General features: G+C 42.5%; 1 non-coding gene across 1 annotated transcript; it reads right to left on the reverse strand.

The window, feature by feature from the left end:
• Positions 1-9,560: 9,560 nt before the first annotated feature.
• LOC121032560 (U6 spliceosomal RNA) lies at positions 9,561-9,667 on the reverse strand. The gene has a single exon (XR_005791370.1). It is a non-coding gene; the product is annotated as a U6 spliceosomal RNA (small nuclear RNA).
• Positions 9,668-25,820: the final 16,153 nt, after the last annotated feature.

Consider the following 25,820-nt stretch of genomic DNA (forward strand, 5'->3'; position numbering starts at 1 on the left):
TCATTCTGTCATTTTCCATGATTTTTTATTTTAGTTATCTCAGAAAAAAACAAGTTTTTTCTGAAGTCCAGTAATCTTAAAAATCAAGTCATTATTTTAATTTTACTTGAAATGATGTACCACCAATTTTGTATTTTCCTCAGAAGCTATTTATGGGATATCACACTTTCAATAGAAGAGTATCAGGGTTAGAAATGGAGTCACAGGCCCGGAGTCCCATGGGTGGTCAGCCCCGAGAGGGTTAGGCCAGATCACTGGACCACGTATTGCAAAATCCTGCAAAGGCTCTTGAACTTGTCTCTCCTACATTTAGTGGAATTCTCATTAACGTGTTCACACAAGGAAATGTGTCAAAGGAACAAAGCCACCCAAATTCGTAGTTTGGACTTTGGGACCCATCCATGTGATTTTTCAAAAAGGTCTTAATTCCGTGAAAACTAACTTACAGATACCTATTTGTTTCTGTTCAGATTTGTAGGAGTAGGATTGCTTAGCTGACAGAACAAAAAGATGTGAATTGGAGGCATTATGGAGTATGAGAGGCTGGGAGGAGTTTTAGAGAAGACGTAGATGAATCATGGCGGCCCAGATGAAGGAAGCAAAGCCCAGTGGGCTGGTGGCATGGCCATGACTAGAATCCAAGATTTCACTCTTGTGCTTTTACTCTTCTTGGCTCCCCAGGATATATGCTAGCGCTTGTTTCTTAGCTCATGAGAATTTCCTCAAGCACGATCACATGTCTTAATACTGTATTCAATATCTAGGCTGAAATCTTATAACGTGAGTCATTTTCTTAGTTAATCGAAAATAAAAGTAATCGCAAAGGCTTGCATTTACCTTGGATGTTGTATGCACCCAGCCCTACTCTAAGTACTTGATGTGGATTAATCCTTTCCTTCCCACTGTAGTCCTAGAAGGTGCCGTTACTCTCATTTTACTTATCAGAAAAATGAAGCACAGAGAAGTTAACATGCTCAGGGTTATAAAGCTAACAAGCGGCAGAGCTGGGATTCAAATGCAGGCAGCGTGGCCCTTGAGGATGTGCTCTTACCCCTTATATGAAATCACCTAGTGTTTCTTCTATAAATAAAGCTACTACTGCTTTTTAAGTTTATTTATTTTAAGAGAGATAGCATGCGTGCAAGTGTGAGTGAGGGAGGGGTAGGAGAGGGAGAGACAGAATCCCAACCAGGCTCCACACCATCAGCACAGAGCCCAACACGGGGCTCGAACTCACAAACCATGAGGTCATGACCTGAGCCAAGATCAAGAGTCAGATGCTCAACCAACTAAGCCACCCAGGTGCCCCTAAAGCTACTACTGTTTAAAATGAATGACATATGCATTAGTAAAATTGGGTAATAAGCTAATATTAACAGCAAAAAATAAATGAGTCAGTATTCCTAAGGTAATATGAAGATATTTTTGTCTTGAATTTATGTTAGTTCGATGTGAACACCAATGCAAAGAATGAGTCAGGATGGCTCCAGGCAGAATGATGGCATAAGAGAACACTGTGCGTCAAGAGCTACATATATCTTCGCAACAAAAATTACTTCTGGACTGCATAACTGGCTTCTGTGCCAACATGATTTTTAATGTTTATTTATTTTTGAGAGAGAGAGAGGGAGAGAGAGCATGAGTGAGCAGGATAGGGGCAGAGAGAGGGAGACACAGAATCTGAAGCAGGCTCTAGCCTCTGAGCTGTCCAGTACAGAGCTCGATGCGGGGGCTTGAACTCACTAGGCACAAGATCATGACCTGAGCCAAAGTCGGACACTTAACCGACTGAGCCACCTAGGCACCTGTGCCAACATCTCTATAAGAAGGAAGGCTAACAGTTGTCTTCTACCCTGGCTAAAAAGGTGTTCAGTCCATTTACAAATTGTCTGACCAAAGTTAACTTCAGCTTCCCACTGATGAAGATAGGATCTGGCAAGACCATTGCCTGCACAATAATTGCTGAGGTTGGAAGTTCCTTCCCAAATATGTCACATCCTAACCTACTCATTGTTCTGTTACATTTCCGAATAGCATGTCCCAGCATCGGAGCACCCAACATACTTTATGCCTCGAGATGAGAAAATTAATAAAGATAGCATATCACTACATCTTTAATGTGGTTTCCACCACTAACTCTTTTATTAACATGAGGGATTTCTTTTTTTTTTTTAATTTTTTTTTTCAACGTTTATTTATTTTGGGGACAGAGAGAGACAGAGCATGAACAGGGGAGGGGCAGAGAGAGAGGGAGACACAGAATCGGAAACAGGCTCCAGGCTCTGAGCCATCAGCCCAGAGCCTGACGCGGGGCTCGAACTCACGGACCGCGAGATCGTGACCTGGCTGAAGTCGGACGCTTAACCGACTGCGCCACCCAGGCGCCCCAACATGAGGGATTTCTATCAAGAGCTTTCAACTGGGATTGAGTTTAAGCATTCAGAAAAACAACAAGCTTTCCAAACTTCTGTGTAGGACTCAACATTGGAAAAGAATCCAGAAATTGAATTTTGTTAAAGGCCATTACTGGATAGTTTTAAGTTCTAGGGAACATATAAATTGGAATCGTCCATGGATGTGTTCCAGAGTTCCAAAGTAGTTACCTAGGCTCAGATATTAGGGGGAAAGTTTTATTTAGCAATGTGAAAACAGTTGTACATCTTTTCATATACGTGGCATTAGTCCTATGTTTGGCTGACTAGAAGCAACATTTTTGAGAGATGCTGTGATTTTATGTCCTTGATATTAAAGCCAAATTCTTGAGATGAAAGAACAGGGATTAATAAAAGTTAAATTATAATCCTTAGGGACTATAATATTTCCTGCACTGTGATCCTTTCCCCTCCTTGCATCCTGACTAGTAAGGAGTAGTTTGCTGGTGAAACGTAAATGACAGAAACTTCTGGAGACAGCAACCATGTTATCCTAGGGAAGGAAAAGCCAAACCTAGACAGATTTAGGAAGAAATTTTTTTTTTTTTTGTATTTAAATAAAGTGGACCCTTTTCCAGTGTTTGAAACTCAAGTTTCTATGGGCTCCAGCACTTTATAATGGTCACGGCCACTGCCTCTCACTTGCTCTGATCTGATAGCTTCAATTTCTTTCTGTATAGAATTTTTTTCTCTCCTTCTCTTAAAGTTTGTTTATTTTAGGGGTGCCTGGGTGAGTCAGTCAGTTAACCACCTGACTCTTGGTCTCAGCTCATGTCATGATCTTGTGGTTCGTGAGTTTGAGCCCCGCGTTGGGCTGCACACTTACAATGCAGGGCCTGTTTGGGATTCTGTCTCTCCTGCTATATGACCCTCCCCCACTCACTCTGTTTTTCTCAAATAAATAAATTAATTTTCAAAAATTTAAAGTTTATTTATTTTGAGAGAAAGAGTGTGAATGGGAGAGGGGCAGAGAGAATCCCAAGCACTCTCCTCACCCTCAGTGCAGAGCTTGATGTGGGGTTTGAATTCACGAACTGTGAGATCATGACTCAAACCAAAATAAAAAGTCGAACACTCAACCCACTGAACTACCCAGGCGCCCTGTCTCTCTCTGTCTTTAAAATCATGGTCCCTTTAAGTCTCTTCCTTTCTAGCACAACCCTAGCTCCTTTGTCATAACATCATGAAAGGGCAGGTGATGTTTGTTGCTTACTTCCTCATCTCATTTATTCTTTGACCCTCTTCAGTCTGGCTTCAAATCCAGCCACTACTGGGAGCCCTTCCATTGAGGTCACTAATTACTCCCATTTAGCAAATCCAGAGTTGTTTGTTTTTTTAACATAACAGCTTTTTATTCATATTATTTATATACTATACAATTCTCTCTTTTAAAATGTACCATTTGGTGATTTTTAATATGATTACAGTTGAACGGCCATCACTATAATCAATTTTTTTTTAATATTTATTTTTGAGAGAAAGAGAGAGAGAGAGAGAGTGTGTGCAAGTGGGGGAGACACTGGAAACAGGCTCCAGGCTCTGAACTGTCAGCACAGAGCCCAATGTGGGGCTCGAACTCACAAATCATGATATCATGACCTGAGTTGAAGTAGGACGCTTCACCGACTGAGCCACCCAGATGCCCCAACTATAATCAATTTTAAAAGACCTGTACACTGGAACTATAAGAAAACTATAAGATATTCACAAAAAACCCAAGAGACATAAGTAAATGGAAAGATATTATACTCATGAATTGGAATACTGTTAAAATGCCCATACTATCCAAAGCAATCTACAAATTCATTTTCAATCCCTATCAAATGTTCAATGACATTTTTCACAGAAATAGATATTGAAACGTTTTTCACAATCCTAAAATTTGTATGGAACTACAAAAAAATATCAAAAAGCTAAATCAATCTTGAGAAAGAATAACAAAACTGGAGGTATCACACATCCTGATTGCAAACTATATTACAAAGCTATAATCAAAACAGTGTGTGGTGTTGGCATAAAAACATATATACAGATCAATGGAAAAGGATAAGGAGCCTAGAAATAACCCACACATATATGATCAATTTAGGACAAAGGGGCCAACTATGTGCAATGGGAAAAGACAGTCTCTTCAATAAATGGGGTTAGGAAAACTGGACAGTCACATGCATGAATGAAACTGGACCACTATCAAACCCCTGCACCAAAATCAAGTCCAAACAAAGTAAGTACTTGAATGTAATATCTGAAGCCATAAAACTCCTAGAAGGAAACCGACGGTAAGCTCCTTGACGTTGGTTTTTGCAAATTTTTGGATTGGACACCAAAAGCATAGGCAACGAAAGCAAAAATAAACCAGTTGGACTACATCAAACCAAAAGGCTTCTGCACGGCAAAGAAAACCATCAACAAAATGAAAAGGCAACATATCGAACAGGAGAAAATATTTGAGAATCATATATCTAATAAGGGGTTAATATCCAAAATATATAAAGAATTCATACAACACAATGGCAAAAAAAAATCTTATTAAAAAACGGGCAAAGGATCTGAATAGACATTTTTGCACGGAAGACACACAGATGGCCAACAGGTACGTGAAAAGGTGTTCAACATCACTAACCATCATGGAAATGCAAATCAAAAGCACAGTAAGATATCACCCCATACCTGTTAGAATGGCTATTATCAACTTACAAGAAATAAGCGTTGGTGAGAATGTGGAGAAAAGGGAACCCTTGTGCACTGATGGTGGGAGTGTACATTGGTGAAGCCCCTATGGAAAATGGTATGGAGGTTGTTAAAAGAATTAAAAACAGAGTGGTCCTATGATCCAGTAGTTCCAGTTCTGGGTATTTGACTGAAGGAAGCAAAAATAACAACTCAAAAAGGGATCTGTATCCCCATGTTCACTGCAGCATTATTTATAATAGCCAAAATATGGAAGCAATGTTAAGTGTCCACTGAATGGATAAAGAAAATGTGGGCTATGTATACAATGGAACATTACTCAGCTTTAAGAAAGAAGGAAATCCTGCTATTTGCAACAACACAGATGAGCCTTGAGTGAATTGTGCTAAGTGAAATAAGTCAGAGAAAGACAAATACCATATGGTATCATTTATATGTGGAATCTTACCCCTCCCTCTAAAAAAACCCTGAACCGATAGATTAAAAAAAAAAAAATCAGTCTGGGGGTGTTTACCAGAAATGGGGATGGAAGGTGGGCAAAATGGGTAAACATGAACAAAAGGTACAAACTTCCAATTATAAAATAAGTCCTGGGGATATAATGTACAGCATGGTGACTACAGTTAATAATGCTGTGTTGTATATTTGAGAGTGAATAAGAGAGTGGATCTTAAAAGTCCTCATCATTGAAAAAAAATTGTTACTATGTGAGGTGATGTTAACTCCTTATTGCGGTGATCATTTTGCAATATACACATATATCAGATCATCATATTGTACGTCTGAAACTAACATGTTCTATGTCATTTATATCAAAATTTTTTAAAAAATTAATGGAAGTTTTAATGTTTCATATCATGAAATGATGACCTTTTGCATGTTAAAAGCCTATCCTAGCAGATCAAACACACTTGTAAATTTTTCCTATAGGAATTACTTAGTTATTCTTGCTAGTTTTATATCTAAGAGCTACCTACTATATTGTATTTTGACTTACACTTTCTCTTTTCTGAGGAAAACAGGTGTAGGTAAAACCCAGGTGCAAGTAAGACTTTTGGGTGGCATTGGCAGAGTAAATAAAGGAAAAATTAGAGAAGCGCATTTTCTTCCGATGAAAAGGCTTTCACGGTTATGTGTTGGTTGAGGAATCTCTATGCAAGTTACTAATTTTCAAAAATTTCAAGAAATATACATAGAACTTAAAGGCAAATAGTTTGTTATAAATTGAACTCTCTCAACTATTTGCATCCCCCTGGCATCAGGTTCAAACCTACTTTGAATTCTGCACTTTTCATGCCTTCCCTTTATGCCACCTGTACTTCAGCCAAACATAATTATTAGTTTTCAACATATTTAGTGCGTTAAGGTTTTGAGGTGTGGTTTTCTCTCAGCCTTGAACGCTCCTAACCTCAGCTGTGTGTCCAAGGCTTAGGACGCCTTCAGATCCAGCTCCCTCAGGCAGTGCGCCCTAATTGTCCCCTGCCTCTGAAATCCCACAACAGTGTGCTTGTACCATGCAGAGAACAAAGGAAAGCAGAAAAGAGAAGAAAGGGAACAGAGAAGAGACGCACAAACTATAAACAAACAGTATGGTAGATTTAAAGTTAACCGTATCAATAATTGTATTAAATGTAAATGGCTGTCATGACAAGCCCACCACAGACCGGGTGGCTTAAACAACAGAAATTTATTTTCTTACCGTTCTGGAGCCTGGGAAGTCCAAGATCAAGGAGCCAGCCAATTCCCTTCCTGGTGAGAGCTTTCCTCCTGACTTGTGAGTGGCTGCCCTCTTGCTGTGTCCTCACGTGGCAGAGAGAAAGAGAGTTCTGGTGCGTCTTTCTCGTTTTCCAAGGGTACCGGCTGTATTGAATTAATGTCCCACCCTTAAAAGCTCATTTAACTTTAATTACCTCCTTGAAGCCCTATCTGGAAGGTAGTCTTGTCAGGGGTTAAATTTGGGAGGGCACAATTTGGTCCATAGCATGGTCTAAATTAAACGCAATTTTCTCAGCTAAAAGGCAGAGATTTTCAGATTGGACAATCTACCTGCCAAATCACAAAACCTACTCTCTGGAAAAACCACACATTAAAATGTGAAGACATGAGTAGGTTACAAGTATAAGAAAAGATACACCATACTATATTAATGTCAGGCGGAGTAGTACTGTGAGCAGTCAAAGGAGAGAGGGGCTAGGGAGAGGCCAGGGAATGCTAGTGGGTGAACATATTTGGGGGGCGCTAGAATATAAATTTGTCTGAATGGGAGTTGGGCAGTAGCAGCAGGAGTAGGCTGGGAAGGAGAACAAAATTTGGAGGCACAGAAAGAAATGGAACATAGAAGGTTTTTTTTTTTTAATTTTTAACATAGAATTTTATTTTATTTTACTTTATTTTATTTTATTTTTATTTTTATTATTTTTTAAAATTTGCATCCAAATTAGTTAGCATCTAGTGAAACAATGATTTCAGGAGTAGATTCCTTAATGCCCCTTACCCATTTAGCCCATCCGCCCCTCCCACAACCACTCCAGCAACCCTCAGTTTTTTCTCCATATTAATGAGTCTCTTCTGTTTTGTCCCCCTCCCTGTTTTTATATTATTTTTGTCTGCCTTCCCTTATGTTCATCTGTTTTATCTCTTAAAGTCCTCATATGAGTGAAGTCATATGATTTTTGTCTTTCTCTGACTAATTTCACTTAGCATAATACCCTCCAGTTCCATCCACATAGTTGCAAATGGCAAGATTTCATTCTTTTTGATTGCTGAGTAATATTCCATTGTATATTTTCTTTATCCATTCATCCATCGATGGACATTTGGGCTCTTTCCATGCTTTGGCTATTGTTGATAGTGCTCCTATAAACATGGGGGTGCATGTGTCCCTTCGAAATAGTACACCTGTATCCCATGGATAAATGCTTAGTAGTGCAATTGCTGGGTCATAGGGTAGTTCTATTTTTAGTTTTTTGAGGAACCTCCATCCTGTTTTCCAGAGTGGCTGCACCAGCTTGCATTCCCACCAACAATGCAAAAGAGATCCTCTCTCTCCACATCCTTGCCAACATCTGTTGTTGCCTGAGTTGTTAATGTTAGCCATTCTGACAGGTGTAAGGTGGCATCTCATTGTGGTTTTGATTTGTATTTCCCTGATGATGAGTGATGTTGAGCATTTTTTCATGTGTCGGTTGGCCATCTGGATGTCTTCTTTGGAGAAGTGTCTATTCATGTCTTTCGCCCATTTCTTCACTGGATTATTTGTTTTTTGGGTGTTGTGTTTGGTAAGTTCTTTATAGATTTTGGATACTAACCCTTTATCTGATATGTCCTTTGCAAATGTCTTCTCCCATTCTGTCGGTTGCCTTTTAGTTTTGCTCATTGTTTCCTTCGCTGTGCAGAAGCTTTTTATTTTGATGAGGTCCCAGTAGTTCATTTTTGCTTTTGTTTTCCTTGCCTCCAGAGACGTGTTGAGTAAGAAGTTGCTGTGGGCAAGATCAAAGAGGTTTTTGTCTGCTTTCTCCTTGAGGGTTTTGATGGCTTCCTGTCTTACATTTAGGTCTTTCATCCATTTTGAGTTTATTTTTGTGTACGGTGAAGAAAGTGGTCCAGGTTCATTCTTCTGCATGTCGCTGTCCAGTTTTCCCAGCACCACTTGCTGAAGAGACTGTCTTTATTCCATTGGATATTCTTTCCTGCTTTGTCAAAGATTAGTTGGCCATATGTTTGTGGGTCCATTTCTGGGTTCTCTACTCTATTCCATTGATCCGAGTGTCTGTTCTTGTGCCAGAATATAGAAGGTTTTGATTCCCTAGTTAAGGAGTTCAAGCTTTACCTGAGTTCAGGTTGAAGAGGAGGCAGGTGTTTTGTAAGAATTGATCTGGAGGCAATGTTGAGGATCAGTTGGAGAAGATAAAGACAGAGATTTTAAATTAAGTTTTCTAGGAAGGGTGTGAAAATGAATATATTTACATTAGATAATAATAAAAATTTCCCAACTGCACAGTACATGCATCTGATCAGATAGTATATGCCACATCTCTGCTTGGTTTCACCCTTTTCTCTTTCCCATTTGCACTCAAATGCATAAAAATTTGCCTAGATAGTCCCAACTCATGAAAAGAACACTGACTGTCACAGATGGTGCTTCACTAATCATGGCTTGCAACAAACAGTTTTAAGAAGATTGCTGTCTTAAAAAAAAAAAAAAACAACGCAGGGCTACTAGTTATGTGATATTTTGTATTTCATGAAACAGGAATTTGGGGGAAATAAAAACAGTGATACTTACCCAGGTGACAGTTTTTTCCATTATAATATTTGTTACAACATTAGAATTAGAGTCTAGGGGGAGGCTGTGGGTAGCCTGATGTATCTAAAGTTTGAGAACCAATTTTCCAGGTGGTTGGTTTCTTTCTTTCTTTCTTTCTTTCTTTCTTTCTTTCTAATATGGAATGCTTCACAGATTTGTGTGTCATCCTTGCACAGTGGCCATGCTAATCTTCTCTGTATCGTTCCAATTTTAGTATATGTGCTGCCGAAGCCAGCACGCCAGGTGGTTTCTAAGAGCACCTTTACCTTTAAATTCCTCAAAAGACACAAACTATTGGGGCATCTGGGTGGCTCAGTTGGTTAAGTATCTGGTTCCCTATTTCAGCTCAGGTCATGATCTCACAGTCATAAGATCAAGCCTCGCCTCTGGCTACACACTGAGCATAGAGCCTGCTTAAGATTCTCTTCTTTCCCCCCCTCCCTCCCTCCCTCAAAAAAAAAAAAAAAAAAGACACAAACTATTGAAGCACCTTCAAGAATAGATAATCCAAATAGACCTGTAGCTATTAAAGAATCCACATAGGGGTGGCTGGGTGGCTCTGTCAGTTAAGCCTCTGACTTTGGCTCAGGTCATGATCTCATGGTTCATGGGTTCAAGCCCCACACTGGGTTCTGTGCTGATGGCTCGGAGCCTGGAGACTGCTTGGGATTCTGAGTCTCCCCCTCTGTCTCTGCCCTTCCCCTGCTCACTCTATCTCTCTCTCAAAAACAAACAAACATTTAAAAAATTAAAAAAAATTCCACCTATTACTATCACTCAAATGGGAGGTGTCCAGTAAAGCTCCAATGGGAAGGGTCCCAGCTTTCTTTAGAGAGAGGCCTTCAACGTTTATTTATTTTTTTGGGACAGAGAGAGACAGAGCATGAACGGGGGAGGGGCAGAGAGAGAGAGGGAGACACAGAATCGGAAACAGGCTCCAGGCTCTGAGCCATCAGCCCAGAGCCCGACGCAGGGCTCAAACTCACGGACCGCGAGATCGTGACCTGGCTGAAGTCGGACGCTCAACCGACTGCGCCACCCAGGCGCCCCTAGAGAGAGGCCTTCAAACTGAAGGATCCAGATTACCTTTTGAGACCCTCATGAAATACTTGTGAACAGAGGTGGGGAGAGAGGACATCATAATGATAGGTAATGACTATGTATTAAGTGTTCATTGCTTGCAATCTTTACAACTCCCCAAGTTAACAGTCATGATTCCTATTTTCCTGGCGATAACCTCAGGGGTGTTACATACTGTGTCCAAGGGCACTCGATAGTAAAAGGCAGAACTGGGAATCTCAGCCTCTTGGTGTGCTGTCTCCTTTCAGCCAGTTAAGAACAGATAAGGTGGCAAAAGTAGAAGACAAGGTGGCAGCTCTCCATGAACGCGATAAACATCAAGATGTGATGCAACAAATGGTCCACATGCAATGAGAGGTCTCCCATCAGACTGTGTCCTGATAGTTCCATGAGTTCTATGAGTCACAATGTGCTTCCATGATCTTCTCTAACACTCTCAGCAACCCTGTGGGGCTAGCAGTCCAGCAGTTTGGATCTCTATCTTACAGATGAGAAACACAAAGTTCACAGACATATAATGCACCCCCACCCCTGCCATAGCCACACATTTATAAGACAGAGTTTGAGGACTTAAATACCTCTACTCCCCACTATACCAATACATTTCCACTTTCCCAACCATGCAGCCTGCTAATAGCGTAGACACTAACTGAAAGGCAAAGCTGAGTATTTTAAACTTCCCAGGCTAGGGAGTCTTGTGACCGGAAGTCGTCGCCTCAGCCAGCGTTGAGCACGTCTTAGTTTCGTTACACCGAGTAAGCATGGAAGATGTTCATTCGTTGGAAAGGAAGCAAGAAAAAAATCCCAAATGGCTGCAACAGAGACAGGAGGCATTACATCTCTTCCATTCTGACCTGCCAGGTTTATAGAGGGGTTATTTTGGTTTTATGCCCCTTTATAATGGATTTCCAATCAGAAAAAAATTTCTCAGCGACTTCCATTGAAAAGAACATGTATTCTCAGGGCTGTACTGATTCTCAGGTCTTGATACTGATTTCCCAGGACAAAGCTCCTTAGTTTCATATCCTTGAAGATTTTCAGCAAGCAGCTTTTCCAGGTGCACAGTGACATAGGGGCAGGCAAGATGACAAGAGCTGAGAAAGTTCTAGTCTAGGTCACCCCAAGAGTCCATGGTGAGCATGGCATTTGAAGGTGGAGCCTTCTGGTTTGTTGTCTTTAAAATAGCTATGTGGATCTTGCAACTAACTCCAAAGCATATCTGTATTTGTTTTAATACAAAAATAATATATCCCTCACATCTTCACACAAAGTAGTTGTTCCAGGATGAAGGTCTATAATTTAGCCTGTGGTTTCCTCAGCAGTACCCACACCATCCTTCTATTTTCTCAGCTCTAGGGAGAAGAATTAAGTGGATGAAGTTTGCCTTGTTTAGTGCCTCCTCTCCCGCTCTGGCTCACCTTGCCTCCTTTCCCAGCAGTCAGGTCTTGGGGTCCTGCCCTGCCCTGCCTGGCAGTATCTCCTATTCTAGACCTTTGTGTCCCTTCACCAATACTTGCCAGTTCTGTCTTCCCTCAAGGTGATGTCAGATTTCTCTTTAATGTTGGAGGTTTATATGTTTCTCCCTCCTAAGTAAAATACATGTAATTTTACATGGGATTTCAGGCATTATGGCAGAATTATCCGAGAGATATCTGAGGGCAAGAGGAGCTCCATGGCATACCTAAGCTCATACCATAAAAGCAGCCACTTTGGCAGGGGCATTGCTCTTGCCGATCCCCAAACCGTGAGTGTGGCTGGTGAAGTTATCACAGCAAAGAGACAGAAAGCTTTAGATCCCATTTATTCAAATAGTTTTTCTGGGCTTTCATCATGGTATGCTTGGAGCTGTACTCGGTGGAGTTTAATTTTCAAATGTGATACAGGGATATGACAACAATGACAGCAGGATTCAAAGAAAGGTTGACCTAAGCCCATGATGGTATCCAGGTTCCTAGGAGCCCAGAAAATGGTGGGTATACTTGGTTTATCCTTCAGGTCAACCATTGCTCATTGAGATCTGAATCTGTTTCTAGTACATCCTGTTAAAATTCTTAGGGCCTACTCTCCCATGAATAAAAGTGTTAATTACATTTTCAAAGCTGTAAACTCAACACAATGTGTTTGGAAGGGGGTGGGAGGATGAATAAGTGTTTCGAGACACTTTCTGTGCTGGCTTTGTTCACACATCCATTTCTGCCCACATGGTGCCACACACATTACACCTTTGGGGTTCTGCGGAGTGTTTTCTTGGTGTGTGTGTGTGTGTGTGTGTAGGTGTATATATGGTGGGGGGATCATATTCTTTTTTTTAATTGCAAATTAATCTGAAGATCCTAAAAGTTGCTATGTAGATACCATTTGGGAAATCAATATCTTCTATTTGCTTTAAAATACAGAAACAGGGGTGCCTGGGTGGCTCAGTCAGTTAAGCGGCCAACTTCGTCTCAGGTCATGATCTTGCGGTCTGTGAGTTCGAGCCCCACGTCGGACTCTGTGCTGACAGTTCAGAGCCTGTAGCCTGTTTCAGATTCTGTGTCTCCCTCTCTCTGACCCTCCCCCGTTCATGCTCTGTCTCTGTCTCAAAAATAAATAAACGTTAAAAAAAATTAAAAAAAAATACAGAAACCATCTTTATACTCACGGGGCCTCATGTAAGCTGCATCGATCAACTACATGAATAGACATATTTTTATGGTTCCAGCAGGACCCATGATCTCTCTTGGACATATCTGCTCCCTATCTGCAGACAGGTTTAAACAACATATCCCCCTCCCCTCCCCTCCCATCCCCTCAGCCTCTCCCCTCCTTGCAATTGGGAGCAGAGTAGCCAATTCCTTGGCCAGGCAGGACTGGTCTGGCTTTCTCACATGGTGATGGCACTAGAACTGAAAGGCAGAGAGGAATTGAGGTGTCCCAGAGGAGAGTCAGATAACATTCCCTTTAGCTTCTTTCTACTGATTTGGGAGTTTTACAAGTTCTATCTGTGTCTTTTTAGTAGTTATTCTTAATATTTAGAGGCATCCTCAATTTAAGTCTCTAATGTTTTCCAGACTTCGCCTGTGTAATTTGAAACCCTTCAGTCTTAACGTGGTAACATCTAGCTCAGTTAGCCAGTGTGTGCCATCTTTTCCGTCCTTCTCTCGATCCACACCAACCCCCATAAAGGTCCAAGCCTTTGTTGACCTACAATGGCATGGCACAAAATCTAGAACCATGTTGTCTTATCTTATTATGCTTTCATTTGGGGGATCCCACAGGGCAGGAAGACATCCAAAATCAAGCTGTCAGCAAGGCTCTGCTGCCTCTGAAGTCTTCCTCAAAGGCAGGCAATCCTTGGCATTCCTTGGCTGGTAGTTGTGTCACTCCAGACTCCACCTTTACTGTCACGTGGTTTCCTTCCCTTCAGGTCTGTACGTGTCCTCTCCTCTTCTTATAAGGACATCAGTAATTGGATTTAGGACCCACTTTAATACAACATGACCTTGTCTTAACCAATTACATCTGCAAAAGACCCTTTTCTATATAGGCAGTATTCTGAGGTTTTGGGTGGGCATGAATATTTGGAAGACACTAGTCATCCCACCACAGAGGATGATGCAGATGGGGTATAATGGTCTAATTCTCCGAATGAAGTCTGTCATTTCCCATCACCTTTGTTGGGGCCAGCCTTCTTTGGAAGGGGATTTTCGGGTAATCTTCAGAGCAAATATCTTGATAGGTTATGGAGGGTAGAATGCTGCTCTGGGCACAGCAGGTCATGACGGGGAAGTGTACTAATAAAAGAGAGACTGAAGTTCCCTTCTGCAAATTGGAAAGTCACCGGCTGCACACCCCACAGGGCCTGGAAAAATGAACCTCCTCCTCACCCTCTTTTTTGTGTTCTTGATAAAGGGCTCTGACTCAGAGGAAAAATACACAGGCAGCCAGGGGCCATGTTTACAGTTAAGTCCACATGGCAGTAACAGAAGCCTGCTGGGAGGAATTAGGGCTATTATGTATGTGGCAGAATCTGTGTGAATAGTGGCCCATGCCTTTGTGGTGAACTGGGGCAGGAATGGCTGGCAGGTGAAGGGACATTCGTGGACAGTGGGGAAAGGTTTGTCTTGGGATGAATATTTAGATGGCAGTTATTTATTCAACAAACCCTTACTATGCTAGGCGCTGTATTGTATTGTATTGTATCCCTTCTTCAGTATAACTCAAATATGAAGTATAGGCATATTTCCTATGGTTAAATCCTCAAAATGTGTGGAAAATCTCATCTGAAGTTGAGATAGCTTTGCTTCAAGCTGAGTTAACCAAAGCATAGGATGTTGACCTAAAATAACTAGGAATTGGGCTGAGAGTTAAATGGGAAATGTCAGAGTTTGTAGGAGATTCCAAAAGGCAGATGAAATCAACATGGGGTCCAGAGCAGATGCCCCTGAAATCTACGAACCTAAGATGATTCCTTAGCCAGGGTTACATTAGGCTTTGTGGAAAAGCCTAGAAAAAAGAAACCATAAACTTTATCATATATTCCGGAAAATGTGTTGCCTTTTGAGTTTATGTAAAGAGAATTGCTAAAAGGAAAAAGTTGAAACATCTTCCTCTAAGACAACCTGGCACATAAACCTTAACAATGTGCTCCGCAGCTGGATAATGTCTTTTGCCTTTAAAAGTGTGCCTGGTTGATCCAGGCTCTGGAAGCTTGTAGAGGTGAGGGGATTTCTTTCTCTTTATGGGCACCTAATCCAAGTAATCACTCATTCAGACATGTTTCTGGAGTGATTACCAGGAGCCAGGCACTAGTTTCTCATGAAGTCATAGCATTTGGGAGTCAGAAGAGCTTGTGCAAAGTGTTTGGTCCCTCCCCTTCATGTCTCAGATGAGGACACTGCTCAGGATGTTGAAGGCCTGGCTCAACACCACCACAGCCAGAGGGACCAGGTGTTCTGAGCCATGTTGAATGCTTTCTGTGCAAGGCCATTGCTATGGACCGAATGTGCTCCCCACCAAATTCATATGTGGAAGCCCTAACCACCCAGTATGATGGTATTGGGAGGTGGGGCCTCTGGGAGGTGACTAGGTTTCGATGGGGTCATGAGGATGAGAAGAGCAAAAGACCACCACTCTCTCTCTCAACCATGTGAGCACACAGTGATAAGGCATACTTATGTGAGCCAGGAGGAGGGACCTCGCCAGTAATGGAATCTGCTGGCACCTTAAATTAGGACTTCCCAACCTCAAGAACTGTAAATAAACGTCTGTTCTTTAAGCCACCTAGTGCATGGTATTTTGTTACAACAGTAGAGTTAAGACAGCCTTATTATCCCTTATTATTATTGTGGTTTTTTTTTTTTTTTTTTTTTTTTTTTGCTAAAGTCTTGGTGTCGGCTTGTTTTTCCATTATTTCAAACAACTCCCTCCATCTGACCCCATTCTCAAAAGCAAAACAAAACAAGCAAAAAAGCAAAACAGAATTTGAAATATACTTGTAGAAGTCAAATCCAAATAATGAAAAATGAAGAAACAACAAACAACTAAAACCTAAATGACAAAGACACTTGAATTCAAGCGAACCTATTTGAAGTTATCATCAGCATGATAAAGCTCTAATGCAATGCTACAACCCAGGTGTGCTGCGAATTTTGCCCAGGTGTCACGATCAAAATCTGTGAGTGTAAATAATAGGAATGCAGCATCTCTAAGGGCTTTTCCAAACTAAAATTCCATGATCCAATTTTTTCTTTTTCCTTTTTTTTTTGCCTTTTGAAACCCATAATTTTGCTCACATGGTATAACTGACCCACAAGTTTTCTCTTTTCCAAGGGATAATTAGCAAAAGGTTTGATTAAATTCTAACAATTAATTCAATTCCATCCACTGTTCTGCAGCCCAGTATAACCATATATGTAATGATTTTATGTCTTTCACACCAAAATGTGTGTGTGTATATACCCTTAAGGTAAAGTAACAAAAGTTTCCATAAAACTTATATGACTCCTTATCTCAACAGCTACGGAGACTTGAAAATATAAAATCCATTTTTTAATGCAATCTTAACATCAAACTAGGAGATTGGTCTTTCCTTCTATATGAGAATAGGAATCTTCTCGCCCAAATCATTATTATAAGGTTTTTGAAATAGTAATATCTATTTTCATATGAACCAATCTGGAATTAACTTTTCTTTGCCTGTCTGTGCGTATGTTTGACATTCAGGGGTTAGTCATTTTGTATCAGGTGCTCACTCATAAGCAGATACCAGATACCCCCTGTATAAAGGAAATATGGACAAGAAAATCGAGGGCTTGGAAGTGGCTCAAGAACACATACTTAAGTAGCTGACCCTACTGTAGCCATGTTGTCCTACCCCAAAGTCAGCTGAGACTCATTAGCATGTTGCCAAACCTGTACTAATACAGCTTAATCTTACTCATGGGGAAGGCTTTTGAGTGTGCTGTGTTTCTTACAATGTTGTGTGAAGACCGTCTGAATGAGAATCTCCTGGGGAAGGTTTTTTTTTGGCTTTATTTTTAATGTTTGTTCAGTTTTGAGAGTAACAGTGTGAGCAGGGGAGGGGCAGAGAGAGGGGGGTACAGAGGATCCGAGGCAGGCTCTGTGCTAACAGCAGGAAGCCCGATGTGGGACTCGAAATCAAAACCATGAGATCATGACCTGAGCTGAAGTCGGATGCTCAACTGCCTGAGCCACCCAGGTGCCCTGGGAAGGGTGTCCTTTTTAAAAACACAAATTGCTAGGCCGTCTATCCATCCCTACTAAATCAGATTGTGGGGAAGGGTCCCAGGCATAAACATCGTAGACACGTTCTGTGGTTGATGCTTAGGCTTATTAAGGCGTTAGAACTGTTTTTAGAAAGGACATTGATTCATAGCAGAGTAATCACCATAGTAACCTAGGGACCCATCACCTGAACTGTATTCCCTGTGATTTCATGTTTACTGTCTCCTACTTTAAGTGATAGATCAGAGAGAAATAAAACCCATGAGGATCTGGGCAAGCCATCACTTATTCATTAACACAGCTCCACGTCCAGAAACAGCCTGACATGACAACTCTTCTATCTTGGTTATGGTCGCCTCCAGACAACAGAACGACAGGGTCGTGGATCCCCTTCAACAGACCAGAGATTTGCTTGCTCCCGAGTGGCCTCTTCAGGGACATATCGTCATTCTGCCAGCCTTGCCCACGTGCGACATGGCAGGGTGACCCCTGAGGGAAATGCTGTGTGCTAATTCTATCCCAATCCCTCACCTCATCAAGTGCAAGGATCCATGAATCAGACAACAACTCAGAGATGGAAATAAAAAGGCATTCAGAATAATTTTAGGAAGAGACGGGATGGGCCACGTTTAGAACTCCAGTACCAAAACGTGAGAAAAGAAGAGAAAATGAGAGAGAATATGAATTTTCCATCTTCCATTTTCTGAGCTGGTCTGCAATTCCCTCCTGATAAAGCAGTTTGACTAAAGCTCAGGTGATGGGCCTTTGGTTGCCATGGCAATCACTCAGCTGTGTGCAGCACCTAATGCGTCTAATTTTCCTGCAGAAGTGCACTCAAGGTCAGCAGAGGACACACAATGCCTGTCCCAGACTCCTGGGGACAAAGTTGGGCTCTGCCTGGCACATGACCAAAATGTCTTTGAAATTCATTCCATTCCTTCAAATATTAGTGATCGTTTTGACATGATATAAAATGAGGCAGGTTGGAACGTTGGCATGAAGGAAACAGAATTTTATTTTTAGGTAACTCAACTCGGTTATGAGTTCTATCTTTATCCCAATGAGATAGTGTGAAAATCCCATCAGTCTTTAGAGATCACCATGCTTTCTCAGGGTTGTGTGAAGGTGTGGGTTGGAGGTGGGGGACAGGGGTTGGTTACAGGCTACCGGGTTTGGGGAGGGAACATCTAGACACACAGGTTGCCACTGAGACCTCCCTCCTTCCTGTCCACGTGGCTGTCCTCAGTCCTGCAGAACTCATCAAACTCAGCTTTCATCAGTTTCCTTCAGTCCCCTCAAATATTTTCTAGTATCTGAGTAGGAAGGAACCTCTCCCTTTCAAGGGTCTCCCGTGCATTTTGTCTACACCCTATCCTTTCTCCTGACCATGGGCTTAGAGTTTTAGAAACTCAGAAAGACTATTTTCTGCCCGGCTCTATTTCTCCTTTGAGACATTTAGTCAATAACTATTTATTGAACGGCTACTAAATGCTAAGTACTGTTCTAGGCTATGGAGACACAGTAGGAGAAAAAATACACAAAAAATCCTTGTGATTATGGGGCTTATGCTCTCCCAGGGGAGACAGACAACAGTCAGCAAATGTAACAACAAATAAAGGAGAAGATACATGCTAGGGAAAAATAGAACAAGAGCAGGGGGACCAGGAGGTTGGAGGGAAAGTAGCGAGTTGCAATTTTAGAGAGAGGATGGGGTAAGACTTGTGGAGGTGCCATTTGAGCACAGACATAAGGAAAGTTGAGGGCATAAGCTAAGTGGGTATCTTAGGGAAGAGTGTTCCAGGCAGACGGAACAGCTCAAGCCAAGGCCTTAGGACGGAAACATGTTTGGTATTGTTCGAGAGCTGCAAACAGACCAGTATGGCTGCAGGGTATGAGGGGGAGAGCAGCAAAGGTAAGGTCAGAGGTGTGTGTGTGTGTGTGTGTGTGTGTGTGTGTGTGTGTGTGTGCGCATCCATGTGTGCGCCCGCGCATACGTGTGTGGAGGGGTGTTCTGAGAGATCATTAGGGTCTCATAAGCCCCTGCAAGGGCTTTTCTGAGTGAGGTGGGGCATCACTGCTACATTCTGATTAGGAATATAATCTGGATTTAGGTTTTAAAAGGAACCCTGGCTGCTGTGATAAGAATAGACCCTAAAGAGTGAAAATAAGAACATCAGTTCTTGTGTAAGAACACTGCAGAAGCCTAGACGGGAGCTGGGCAAATGAGAAGTGGTCAGATTCTAGGGTTACGACCCTCCTCCACCTCCACCTCCACCTCCACCGGATTTTTATTTTTTTATCATGTCCTCTAAGTTTCTCCTTTACCCCCACTGCTAGAGGTGGTCATCACAAAGCCATATTTTATATAGAACGTGTGATCGGTTTTCCAGCAGTTTTGCTTCCTGACAAGCGGAACACCCTTCAGGGATAAGACAGGCAATCACTTGTGCCCTAGCAGTTCCTGGTAACATGAGTCATTAAAAAAAAAAAAAAAAAAAAAAAAGCCATCTAGTAACTTGATTTGCAAATGACCTCACAATTTGAGTCATACGATCTAAACTTCATTAAATCTGGGAGGACGTGTCCTATCACATGCTGTACCAATTAAGCACTTCTTTAAAAAAAATACTTTACTTCTGTGTTCTGTAGCAATCTGTCTCTTCTGAACTGCTATATAACAGCCCCGCTTCTATCTCTGAGGGCCTCTGATGACTTTTGAACGAAATCTCAGCTGTTTTCGGGGCATATATGGGTATCCATTCTACACAAGACTTGGAGATTGTTGCTCTGGTTTCAAACACAACCATATCGGGGGTGTTGGAGCAGAAGCGGCTGGCATCTTGTGATTATTTCAGCTGCTTTTTGTTAACATTCGTTCTGAATGCAGCGGTTTCTGCTTGGGAGCCATTTAAACTGTAGTTACATTCGGGTAAGTGTCCGACTCTTAATCTCCTCTCAGGTCATGATCTCATGGTTCATGGGACTGAGTACCGAGCCGGGCTCTATGCTGACAGTGTGCTTGGGATTCTCTCTCCCTCTCTCCCTGCCCCTCCCCACTCATGCTCTCTCTCTCTCTCTCAAGATAAATAAATAAACATTAAAAAAAAAAGTGTAGTTGAAACTACTGTATACGCAGAAGAAAGTTTATCTGTTTTCACTGCTTTAAAATCTTCAAGTTTTGTTTGTTTGTTTTTGTTTTGGATCTCCTTTTGTAAGTCTCTTCGGTTTATTAGGTGCTGAGCCGGTCAGGATTCCTGGTTGTGAACCACAGAAATCAAGTATGGCTAACTCGAGTGGAGTGGAGAGTGAGTCAGAAGATGTGAGACAGAGTCCAGAAATGACAAGATGGCTGGGGAATCAACCTCGAAGGACAGGCAGGGGACAGGGGAGGAAAGGGACGGCCAAGGCCACTGTGATGGACCGGATGCTTGTGTTCCTTCCAAATTCATATGTTGAATCCCAGTGTGATAGTATTAGGACATGGGATATTTGGGAGGTAATGAGTCATGAGAATGGGGCCCTCATGAATCAGATTAGTGCCCTTATAAAACGGACCCCACAGAGCTCCAAAGCTTTCTTCTTGCCCTATGAGGATACAACCCAGAGTCTGCAGTCTGCAGTCTAAAAGAGGGCTCTCACTGGAACCCAACCATTTTCTTTGACCCCAATAGCCAAGTTCTATTGATTCTTTAAAATGTCTCTTGGCTCCTTATTAGTCATTGTTAATTTTACCATCTTTGTTTAGGCCCTAGTGACATGTTGCCTGAGATCCATAAAGCTCCTATGCATTCTCCCTGCCCTGATTCATCCACCCCATCTGACATGGTGTTTGCCAAACCCAATAACAACCTGGCTTGCTTAAAATTTCTGTGGCAGACCCAACACAAGGTCTTTAGCCTGGTGGTAAGTGTCTCTCCTTCCCTTGTCTTCATCTCTGCAAGTTCGCGTGCACACGTCATGCTCCCATCTCAGTACAGTTTCACCTTTGGTTGGAATCTTTCCATTGCCCCTCACTCCCCGCAGGAATAAGTTCCCCAATGGAGCATGCGGTACACTAGGCTTTCCGCACCTGTGCCTGCCTACAGTCGGCCTGTTCCATACAGTTTAAAGCTGTTTTATTCCTCAGTGCCAATTACATATGCTTTTGTGTTCTCCCAGACGAGAATGCCTGCCCATATCTTTCTTCTTTACAAACTCTTATTTACCCTTAAAGATTTACCTTATTTCCCCTTAAATGATTTACCATTCATTTAGCCCATAATTACTGAGTCCCTAATGTGTGTCACATACTCTCCTGGGGGGAGTGAGCTCGTCAGACAGGATTCCTGCTCATGGATCCGATGTTTCAGAAGAAGAGACCCAACAATTCATTGGAAACAAGTGAGTGAGGTAACAGCTGATAACAGTAAGCATGCTTAAAGAAATAACGTGTGGTGGAGAGCTGGGGGCAGGGTGGCTATTTACCCTTGTGTTTAGAGAAGGCTTTCTTGGAGAAAGTGCTGTTTTTTCTGAGACCTGAATGAGAGAAGGAACTAGCGTGCAAAGATCAGGGAAGAAGATCATCCCACGTAGAGGGAAGAGCGAGTGCTAAGGCCCCGAGGCAAGAAAACCTGTTACATTGGACGAACAGAGAGGCGGCCAGGGGGCCGACGTCCAGTGAGTGAAGGGGAGAATAACAGAGATGAGCCCGGAGAGTAAGAGCCGGATCAGACCATGTGTTAAGTATCAAAGAAGTTTTGGATTTTTGCTTTCTCTGATGAACCTTCACTGACCTTCTTTCACTAATTCTTTAGGCCCAATTTTGCTTAACGCTTAATCCTAAGCGACGTCTCAGTCCTAAGTGATGCTACTACTGAGAACACTAGCTGTCCATAAAGCAGTCTCATCTCAACTTTCTTTGTGGATCTCTGGCCATTGTTGCATATATTTTTAGCAAACGAGACAAACTGTTGCTTTGTTTTAAAATGGCACTAAATTGGGGCGCCTGGGTGGCACAGTCGGTTAAGCGTCCGACTTCAGCCAGGTCACGATCTCGCGGTCCGTGAGTTCGAGCCCCGCATCGGGCTCTGGGCTGAATGGCTCGGAGCCTGGAGCCTGTTTCCGATTCTGTGTCTCCCTCCCTCTCTGCCCCTCCCCCGTTCATGCTCTGTCTCTCTCTGTCCCAAAAATAAATAAAAAACGTTGAAAAAAAATTTTTTTAAATGGCACTAAATTAAGAGAGAATATAAATGAAAATTGAAAAGGCAGTGAGGATACGCACAGGAAACATGTTCAAACAGGATTCTCAGCAAACATATTATCCATATTTGCAAATTTAGACACCCCAAAGTCTCCAGATATGGTCCTCCTGAATGGTTAAAGGTCTACTCTGCCATGATTTACCAACCTGGGTTATAACCTGGTTGTCTGTTTTTTCAACTAAATTATAAAATCCTTCAAAGGTAGGTTCTGAATACAGAATCGCTATGCACGTAAACTTCCACACAGCACAAAACTGGTTTCATTGTTGAAGCTTATTGAGTCTCTAAATAATTCTACTTCAAAAATCTTTGCTTACACTGACAGGGATGGTGTAAAGATAGTGTGCAGTAAATGATGGTCCCCCAGCATTTGGGGGAGAATGTCCCAAAATATAAATCCTCCCCCCCGCCCCCCACTAACCAAGGTAGAAGCTGACCTTCCTTTGGCAGCTAGGGTACAGACACATGACCTTGTCTTCTCCAATCAGATGCACCCATGTGACACTTTGATTCGGAAGAAAGCAGTGAGGAAACGGCTGTTCCCCAGAATGCAATTCTCAGATGATAGGGCAGTGAAGGAATCAAGTTTTCAATAAGCTGGGGAGAGGAGGAGGGAGAGCCTGGCATCCAGCGCCTGGGGTAAGAGGTGGCAGTCATAGTATCTGCATCATGACCTTGTCTGAGCTGCCCTGCAGCCTGGGCTCCCATGTTCATTGACTCTTAGCCTGACTCTAGCCCTCCAAGAATTTCTGTAGGCAATCTCATATCTTTTAATAAATTCCCTTTCTGTGAAAACGGCCGGTATGCCTTCTATTTTTCTCAACTGAGACCTCTGGTGCAGGCAGGCTGCAGATGGCAGGGAGACTTTCATTTAAGTGTTAGGGTTGAAAATGAATCAGGAATTAAAAACAAAACCTCTGCAAGTTATAATTTAAGCCAGTGGGGGCATGATAGCTGGTTTATAAAAATTCAATTTGCTCATTGCCTCTTGGAGAGCAAAACTATGGAAATAGCATTGCTTTAAGACGGAAGGTGGGTATTTGGCAACATGAAACTTGTGAAGACATTTTGACTGTTAAAGTACCCCAGTGGGATAAGGCACAGAATGAGGCTACTCTCTCACTTAGCTTATGCTGGCATGCTGCTTGATGGTATTACATCCTTTTCCAGCATGAGCTGTTTCTCTTTGCCTGCAGACCCCTGAGCATGTATAAAGCCATGGTGAGTGTTTCCACGTTGAATTCCTGGCAACTGAAGGGGAGGTTTTGAACCACTTGGCAGAGCTTGTATTCTTGTGTTATAAACAGCTCAGGTTTTTTTCTCCCCTGGACTGTGTTCATGGCCTGTTCTTCGCTTTTAATGTAATCATTGTACCAGGTATGATTAGTTCTGCTGATCGGGTTCCAAGGATAAAAGCCAGCATCAACCTTGGGCTACACCCTGAGCTAGAATCAGTCCTTGCTTAATTCTACCAATAACCCTATAAAGGAGGTGTTATTTCCCTACTTTTCAGGTGGGAAACAAAGACTCAGGAAACTGGTGTTACTTGCCCAAGTACTTGGATTGTGAAATCAAGGTAGTAAGTCGTAGGTCACTGCTGAAGTCTGTTGGGGCTGCTAGAACAAATTAGCCAATCCTGGGTGGCTTAAACAACAGACATTTATTTCTGGTGGCCGCAAGTCTGAGATCAGGGTGCCTGCACAGTGGGGTTCTGGTGAGGCTCTTCTATGGGGTTGCAGACTGCTCACTTCCTGTTGTGTCCTCACACAGTGCAAAGGCAGTGAGAGAACTCACGGGGATCTTTTTATAAAAGCACTCACCCTGTTCATGAGAGCTCCACGCATGTGATAGAATCACCACCCCCAAACCCCACCTCCAAATACCATCACACTGGGGGTTAGGATTTCAACATATGAATTGGGGGGGAACACATTCAGTCCATAATAACTACCAAGAGCATTTAAAAGAATTAACAGAAAAATAGAATGACATCAGAGTACATTGTGCTTCTCAGGGGTCTTATTTCATGAAACTAGTCTTTTTTTTAGAGAGAGAGAATGTGAGTAGGGGAGAGGGGCGGAGGGAGAGAGAGAGAATCTTAAGCAGGCTCCACTCTCAGCGTGGAGCCCAACATGGAGCTCGATCCCACACTTCTGGGATCATGACCTGAGCTGAAATCAAGAGCTCAACTGAGCCACACAGACACCTTGAAACTCTACTCTTAGTTTTTTTACATGCATGCAGAAGTAAGTACTGGGCAGTGATGTAAAATATATTTCTTAGAGTTGCAGGAGAAACTGTTTGAAGGCTAATGATTGTGGTCTCAAGCCTTCATGTTATAGGTGAAGGAACCGAGACATAGAAAGAGGAAGCAAATTGGCCAAAATTACTCACTCAGCTGTTGAGAAGAAAAGAGCGAGCAGGGAGGCTCCTGCTACTCTCTTTTTCTATCCCCGTATAAAAAATGGCCACTAAAATTCCTGTCTTTTCCACCTTACAGAACTGTTGTAGAATTAGATTTATTTTTAAACCATAAACCATCAGACAAACACAAGGTACATGTTGGTATCAGTCAGGGTTATCAGTCCGAAGGCAGAAACTACGCTTTTTTTTTTTTTTAATGTTTATTTATTTTTGAGAGAAACACAGTATGAGCGGGGGAGGGGCAGAGAGAGAGACACAGAATCTGAAGGAGGCTCCAGGCTCTGAGCTGTCAGCATGGAGCCCAACACGGGACTTGAACTCACGGACCACGAGATCGCGACGGGAGCCAAAGTTGGACCCTCGTCCAACTGGAAACTGCTCTAGGTCTTTAGGCCGAGAGGAATTTAACACGGGACTTAGGTCACAGAATTATTGGAAGGGCTGGGGGAGTAGGAAGCAGGGAAGGGCGATGTGATCCAGAGCCCAGAAAATGCGGAAGCAAACACGCCACGGCCACAGCAGGGGCCCGTGGTCTCTGCACTCGCTGGTTAACAGCTGATAACCGGGCAGAAGAAGAATGGTCTCTGCTTTCCCCCTCCCTTCTGACCTTGGTCAGCGCTTCTTGTCAGCAGCACCTAAACAGAATTTTTCTGCTTGGCTGGGGACCGCGTCCCAAGTCGGGAGTGTGGGTAAGGGCCACAAATGATGCCCAGCGTAATGTTTAATCCAAGTTTTCTCGGTTTGTCCCCTTCACCAAACCAGACAGTATTTCTCTGGCTCTGCCCCCTCCACAATTATGGGGGCTTCAGCTCTCACTGAGACACCCTCCTGGTCTTCCTGTGGGTCTTCTGAGGGTCTCTAAGGGCCGGTGGCCACACCGTTCTTGGGTACCACGTGTCGCTAACCTGGTCTTCTCTGGAG

The sequence above is a fragment of the Herpailurus yagouaroundi genome, unplaced genomic scaffold (genome assembly GCF_014898765.1).
Source record: "Herpailurus yagouaroundi ecotype Mexico unplaced genomic scaffold, PumYag 141, whole genome shotgun sequence".
Classification (NCBI taxonomy): Eukaryota; Metazoa; Chordata; class Mammalia; order Carnivora; family Felidae; genus Herpailurus; species Herpailurus yagouaroundi.